The 7500-nt window shown below is 45.5% G+C and overlaps 1 protein-coding gene across 1 annotated transcript in view; it reads left to right on the top strand.

The window, feature by feature from the left end:
- LOC125035457 (splicing factor, proline- and glutamine-rich-like) overlaps positions 1-7500 on the top strand; it is a 192384-nt gene that overhangs the window by 12826 nt on the left and 172058 nt on the right. The window lies entirely within an intron of this gene.

Below are 7500 nucleotides of genomic sequence, written 5' to 3'. Positions count from 1 at the left end.
TTCGCGCACGCAGGCGGCGGCAACAGATGGCGCACGTGTTCGAAAGTCTGCCAAGCGCCTCGCCTGGGAATGGAACGCGGTTTGTTTCTCGCGCGATGGGTCGTTTTAAGAATGACAGTGTAATTCAGCGCAAACTGGGATGGCATGGCGATACACTTTCACAATCGATAAGGTGACATTCTGCGAGTGGCGACGCCGCTTTATTTGCTTATTTTATTATAGGCATTATCGTTGTTGTCAGCGGGAAACTTTCGTTCACGGCGATCACTTCGTCTCGTTTCTCTTTCTCTTCAGGCGCCGTCGAAGGAAACCAGCTCATTGCATTCCTGTAGGCTCTTTGTAATAAACAGTGTCGTGTGGGTTTGAGTGGCTCCGGTAATGTTATTTATGTTCAGGGGGACTTTGTATTTGTTAGCTTATAGTTCCTTTTTTCTTTCTTTCTTTTATCGTCTGTTTTTTTTTTTTTTTTTTTGTCTGTCTCTCTATTTTGGTTCGAACAGGATTCTCGTATGACTGAATTTTTCTCTTGATACGAATTTGCATTTAAAAAAATGTTCATTTTTTGTTGCCTTGGATATCGATCGACTGGATTTTTGTTTACATTTATAGACCATGGTAACTCGACAATCACCATTTAAATAAATATCATTCGAATCCATGTCTCGCAAAGTACGGAGTTCGTAATGCATGCTCTTGACAATTCCGAACTTACTGAAGACAATGTTTTGGCTCCTTTGAAACAGTTATTTGTGAGAGAGAAGGAAATAATTAAATATTGAAATAAATAAAAAGAAAAAGAGAAAGAGAAACAGATAGTGAGAAAAAGAAAGAGTAAAAAGAAGAAAGTGAGAAAAAAGAAAGAAAGAGAGAATGAGAAAAAGTAAGAGAGAATGAGAAAAAGAAAGAAAGGGTGAGAAAAAGAAAGGAAGAAAGAGAGAGAAAAAAAATAATTAGAGAGAGAAAAAAAGAAATAGAGATAGAGAGAGAGAGAAAGAAAGAGAAAGACAGAAATAATAGAAAGAAAGAAAGAGAAAGACAGAAAGAATAGAAAGAAAAAAATAGAGCGAGAGCGAACGAACGAGAGAGAGAGAGAGAGAGAGAGAGAGAGAGAGAGAGAGAGAGAGAGAGAGAGAGAGAGAGAGAGAGAGAGAGAGAGAGAGAGAGAGAGGGGGGGGGTGGAGGGAGGAGGGAGGGAGGGGGGGAGCGAGAAAGCAAAAAAAAAAAAAAAAAAAAAAAGAGAGTGGGGGGAAATAGGATAGAGAAAGAGAAATAGGAAGATAGAGAAATAGAAGGTGAGAAAAAATGAAAATTGAAAGGAGAGAGGGGGAAAAGAGGAGAGAGGAAGAGAAATAGAAGGTGAGAAAAATAGGAAATTGAAAGGAGAGAAGGAGGTGGGAGAGAGAAAGGAAATAAGAGACAGTTAGATATAGACAGACAGACGCAAACAGACAGTGGAAGAGAGAAAGGCTTGTTGAAAATTTGGCTCACCACGCGCACGGTGATTGATGAATATATTGCGTTGGACTGAAAACAGTTGCGAGTTAATTTTGCGATTTCTGGGTTCTCTTGAATGTTTGCGGTTATGAAGACGATTATATGTCAGCAAAAGAAGGGAAAATGGTACTTACGATGCACGGCCACATCGCATGTTTTGAACAGATTCAGTTTGGCGAAACTAAGAACGGAGAATGAATGGTTCAAAGGATAGGCAGAACGGAGATTGTGAATGGAAAATAAGGCAAGAATATGAAGAGAGTTGTTTATTAGTTGGGGAAAATAAGGCAAGAATATGAAGAGAGTTGTTTATTAGTTGGGAATAATTTATAACTGATGCGAATATAGTGATATAGAAAGATAACGATGAAAAAAGGGGGAAAACAACGAAGAGAACAGGAAGATGAGAGAGAAGATGAGGAGAAGGAGAGGAAGAGAGCGCAGGGTTGAAGAGGTGACTGAAGGTGAGGTCGAAGTTGAAGCAAGAAAAAAGGGGTTTACGAGGTTGTGGCGAAGGAGGTTGCCAGGCTGTCTGTTGGCTCTTGTCTCCTCTCGTTTTAGTTTCCTTCCTTTTCCCTTCGCTCTTGTTCTTTCTCTCACCTTCGCTCCTGCCTTGTTTCCGTGCTCGTCTGTCTTTCTGCCCCCTCTCCTCTTTCCGTTTTCTTCCTTCTTCCACGCTTCCTTTCTATTGTTTTTTTCCCTCTCGCTCTGTTGCATTTCCTGTGCATCATAATCCCGTTTCGCAGCCTCACCGCCTGTTCTTTTCCGCCCATACGCCCCGCAGCCTGGTCTTTGCTTTGCTTAATTCTCTTGCTCCTACGGCAATGGCTACGGTTGGTGTCTTCTGTATCCATATCTTTTTCTGCTTCCTGTTCTTCGTCCTCCTCCTCGCCGCCTTTATCGCCATCACCAGGCTCATCGTTATCTTAATCATCACCATCGTCGTCTTCGTCGTCGTCGTCATCGTTGTCGTCTTCGTCTTCGTCTTCGTCTTCGTCTTTGTCGTCTTCTTCGTCTTCGTCGTCTTCTTCGTCGGTGATGTCAGTTATCATCATATTCCTCCTCGTCCTCCTTAGCTCCGGAAGTGCCCGATCTGGCAACAATGATCGACGCACATTCGGGGCAAAGAATGAGGCAGGGGAGGGAAGGGGGATAGGGGAGGAGGAGGAGGAGGGGTGAAAGGCGTGTTATTCACCTCTCTTTGTGTCTGTCTGTTTATGTCTTCGCCGTGTATCCGCATGACCCGTGTCTGTTCCCGAGTGTCTGTTGAGGTCTCTGTACAGTATCATTATGCCGGTTTGCGGATACGTTTTCTTCCTTTGGAGTAACATAATTCAAGCTTCTGTGGAGGACTGTCGCAGCCCTGTGGCTTGCATGCGTAAGAATGTAGGTTCTGGCATATGCCATGTGAGGGTAAATTTTCGAATATTTGGCGTCTCGTGGTTTAGAAAATACATATTTTCAGAACAGTATCGCTCATATAAGGATTTTCGAGAGATGGCTGGTTAACATTTTTAGTTAGAAAAACGAGGATTCAAAGTTTTGACGCCTGATGGGTGTTAGGTTTCTGCTTTATATGGAAAGTGGGGGGGGAGAAGGTGAAGTGGGGGATAGGGATGTAGGGAAGGGGTGGTGTAGAGGAAGGTGCTGGTGGAGAGTTGGTGGGGACCTTGAGAATGGATTGGTGAAGTGGTAGAGAGGAGGAACGTGCTGGTGGAGAGAGGGAGAGGTGTGGGCAGAGAGAAGTCAATGGTGGGGCGGTGGAGAAGAAGGTGGTGGGGGTGGGGACCTAGAGAAAGAGTTGGTGTGGTGGTGAAGGAGGAGGTGGTGGAGAGAGGGGTGGGATCTAGAGAAAGGGGCGGTGGGTTGGTGTTGGAGAAGGGAGACGTCGAGGAAACGAAGGTGAGGGATGGAGATGGGCTGAGAATATTGAGGGGATGGAGGAAGTATGTGGAGGGTAAAGGGTTTGGATGATGGAGAAGGCGATGGGGGCGTAGAGAAAGGAGTGTTGTGGTGATGGAGAGGGAGATAGGGATGTAGAGAAACGGATGGTGGTGGTATAGAGGAGGATGGGGGTGTGGAGAAACGGGTGGTGGGGGGATAGAAGATGTGGAGGATGAACTTGGATGTTGGAGAAAGAGGTGGAATCCTTCTTGTCGGTATTTTCAAAGTTATTTGTATCTAATGTGGTCTCTCGGGACAAAGAGCATCAGAGTCGTGAGTGGATGATGTATTTGCGTATATGTAAATGTGTTGAAGGAGTTTAATAGGAAATTAGAAAGATGGCCAGTCTTACAGAATATTTGTGCATAGATACATATTTTAGGGGTGCATACGGAAAAGAATATACGTATGAATATGTAAACGGATAGAAAATGTATGCGGATCGAGGAATTTAATATGTTCGCTGGCATTTAGAAAGGTATGCGGGAATGCCCGGGAGAGAGAATGTGCGATTGGCAGTAAGAAAAAAAAAATGCAATAGTATCCTTCAAGTACATATTTTAAGTGGGCTGAACATTGTAAAATGAATAACCAGCGACTTCAGAGGAGCATGTTAGTTATTTAAAGACTCGTACGAAGGAGGGACACAAGGTCCATCATATGACGTTGGTGTAGCAGAATCACAGGAAAGGTGTTCATGGAGCTTTGGACATGGGATTTGCCTCGAAAAAATTCCTGCGAATCGCCCTCGGTAATGGAAGGTCCTGGATTCGTGGTGAATTTGGAAGGGCGGTGGATAGAGGTTACGCCCCGAGAGGATATGAGGGGGATGTTAATGAAAGTGACTGGTGGTGGTGATGGCGGGGAGGGCCGTGAGCGGTTGGGGTGGGGGAAGGGGAGGGGCGTGATAGCGAGGTAACGTTACGGTGTCTCAGGTAGACGGGTGGGTAGGATGGTTCAGTACGTTGACAGCGATCCACCCTCGCGCACGCACGCACGTCGGTCTGTCTGTCCGTCTTTCGGGATTATCTTGTTAACGTTTTGAAGTGTTGGACGCACGTGGGAGTGCTTCTGCGATTTTAGGCCTGTCAGACAAATGGCCAAGGCGAAAGATGCTTACTTATAGGTGTGATTGTTTCTTAATTCTGAAATGTGGACATGATAGAAAACGTTTTGCGTGTTGACGAGGCAAAAGAACGTTTTAGAATTTATGTAGTGTCTTCCTTCAGATAATTTTTGTACACTGGTATTACATATTTGAGTCGGGAGCTGTGAAAATAAAGAGAAAGAATGTATTGTGAAAATCATGTTTGGTGTTGTGGTTTCGTACAGTGGTTTTCTCCCTGTGTACACATTAGACGGGCTTTATTAATTTTCTCCTCCGAGAGAACCTGTTCCTTCCTTTACTTGAAGTGAACAGTTTTCGGGTACGCATTGTGCATCGGGCGGTTCGTTTACCTCAGTGTATTGTGTTGGTTGTATGCGCATTAGTCTCCGTCGGGTGCGAGTGTGTAACCGGAAGATGTAAGCTGTGGTGTGAACTTGGGAATGAGGGAGATTTATTTTATATTCGCATGTGATTAGGACATCGACATGCAATGTGATTGCAATAGCATTATCTTTGAGTATACTTGCCGTGCCAGTACCAAGTAAAATGTGAACTAAACAACCAAAATCTGGCTACGCACTTACCACCTCGTAACCTTGGAACTGCAAGAACACCTGCGCTGCACCTGCGAATGCACTTGCAATCTGCGACGTGCCAACTGGAGCCGACTGCCGCCGAGGTGCGCCGCGCCGGAAGTCACCAGGAGGGAAAATCCGGAAACTGACGATGATTCAAGTGTCTGCGTGATGTGCCGGAAGACGTGCTAGGAGTGCGAATTATGGTGCGGCTTCGGAATTTTGTTTCGAGAAATTCGGCTCCGATCTTTATCGTTTAACGACTCGCTGTGTAGGATGTACGAGAAAATTCAGTGGTACAGTTGATGATATCAGTGGATGATTCAAGGCAACTGTAAAATGATGAGAAAGAAGGAGTAAAAGGGAGTAAGGGACTGGGACCGGAGGAAGCAATGTCAGATGCGACATTTGCCTCGAGTGCGTGGGAAAGTCGCGTGCCGACGCCCTCTTACGGGACGCGGCGACCCCTTCTCCCCCCCTCCTTACTCCCTGATTTATTCCCTTCTCCGTCTTCCTCCAGCCTCCGCCTCCTGCACTTCCCCTTCTCCTTACGTTTTGTTGCTGACTCGGCGTCGGCTCCGAGGCGCTCGCATAATCACTGGTAATTGAGTCAATGAAGAGGACCAACGCCAGTCACGGAATAGAGGGAACAGGACGACCGGAAACGTGTGTGGACTTATGTGTAACGGTGGCGGTTGCCGTCGCGTTGCCGTGTGTGTGTGTGTGTGTGTGTGTGTGTGTGTGTGTGTGTGATGTGTATGTGTATGTGTTGTGTGTGTGTGTGTGTGTGTGTGTGTGTCTGTGTGTCTCTTTGTCTGCCTGTCTACCTGCTTGCCTGTCTACGCGCGCGCGCGCGTCTGTGTGTGTCTGTGTGTGTGTCTGTGGGTGTGTGTCTGTGTGTCTCTTTGTCTGCCTGTCTGCCTGCTTGCCTGTCTGCGCGCGCGCGCGCGCGTGTGTGTGTGTGTGTGTGTCTGTGTCTGTGTGTCTGTGTCTCTGTGTCTGTCTGGCTGCCTCTGTGTGTGTGTGTGTGTGTGTGTGTATATGTGTGTGTGTGTGTGTGTGTGTGTGTATATGTGTGTGTGTGTGTGTGTTTGTATGTGTGTGTGTGTGTGTGTGTGTGTGTGTGTGTGTGTGTGTGTGTGTGTGTGTGTGTGTGTCTGTGTGCATCAGTTCGTAAGAGAGAGAGAGAGAGAGAGAGAGAGAGAGAGAGAGAGAGAGAGAGAGAGAGAGAGAGAGAGAGAGAGAGAGAGAGAGAGAGAGAGAACGAGAAAGAAAGAGACAGAGAGAGAACGAGAAAGAAAGAGACAGAAAGAGAACGAAAAAGAAAGAGACAGAAAGAGAACGAGAAAGAAAGAGACAGAAAGAGAAGAGAAGAGAAGAGAAGAGAAGAGAAGAGAAGAGAAGAGAAGAGAAGAGAAGAGAAGAGAAGAGAAGAGAGAGAACGAAAACGAGAACGAGAACGAAAACGAAAACGAAAACGAAAACGAGAACGAGAGAGAGAGAGAACGAGAACGAGAAGAGAAGAGAACGAGAACGAGAACGAGAAGAGAAGAGAAGAGAAGAGAAGAGAAGAGAAGAGAGGAGAGAGAGAGAGATAAGCAGCGCATTTTTTTCAGTTTCCTCGTACTTTCTACACGGCTTATGCACACTTTAACTTCAGACTTTTATAAGAAATGAAATTACGGCATCCGAAAATCCGAGGTCCCGACCTGGTCGTTGGAAGTGGTCGTTCCCTTGTTGCCGGCGACGTAACCTCAACGACCTCGATGACAAAGATCTCCAGAAGGGGTCGTTGCGTAACAAAGGTCCTCGCAGGGAAAGGAATGGACGATGGCAGAACAATGAAAAAAGAAAGGGATAAAGTCGATGAACTTCGGCCAAAATTTTACCAGTGATTTTGGAAATGAAAATATGGAGGAACATCGTTGGACGCAACTCAAGCCCCCAATTGTACACCCTTGTGAACGGTATTTGTGTGAAGATGTGATTAAGAGCACGACTAACTGGACTGGATTTTGTAATTGGAGAAAAGATGCTTAGCTTGACTGGCGAGAACAGAAAGTAAGAATTCTTGAAACATATTTCGTAGAGCCATGTGACCCTGTAAAATGAATGAACGAAACCCTCATGATATTTAAGATTACATTGTTCTGATTCTTTCTTTGTTCCGAATTGACAACTATTCATAGAATTTAAGGTTTCCTAGATTCGTCACGCAGTTTTAAATGACCTACACAACTCTTATTATTAACAAGGCCGTCATAAAGATTGTCAGTGTAAGGAAGGAATGGCTGAACAGTGGTTCCAGAACATTACCCTGCTTCACGCCCAAGAGGTTTTTGATGAAGGAATCATCAGCGCTCGTCAACAGAGCGCTCT

The sequence above is a fragment of the Penaeus chinensis genome, chromosome 19, assembly GCF_019202785.1.
Source record: "Penaeus chinensis breed Huanghai No. 1 chromosome 19, ASM1920278v2, whole genome shotgun sequence".
NCBI lineage: Eukaryota > Metazoa > Arthropoda > Malacostraca > Decapoda > Penaeidae > Penaeus > Penaeus chinensis.
The sequence above is the reverse complement of the archived record's forward strand: the minus strand, read 5'-3'. Positions and strand labels throughout refer to the sequence as shown.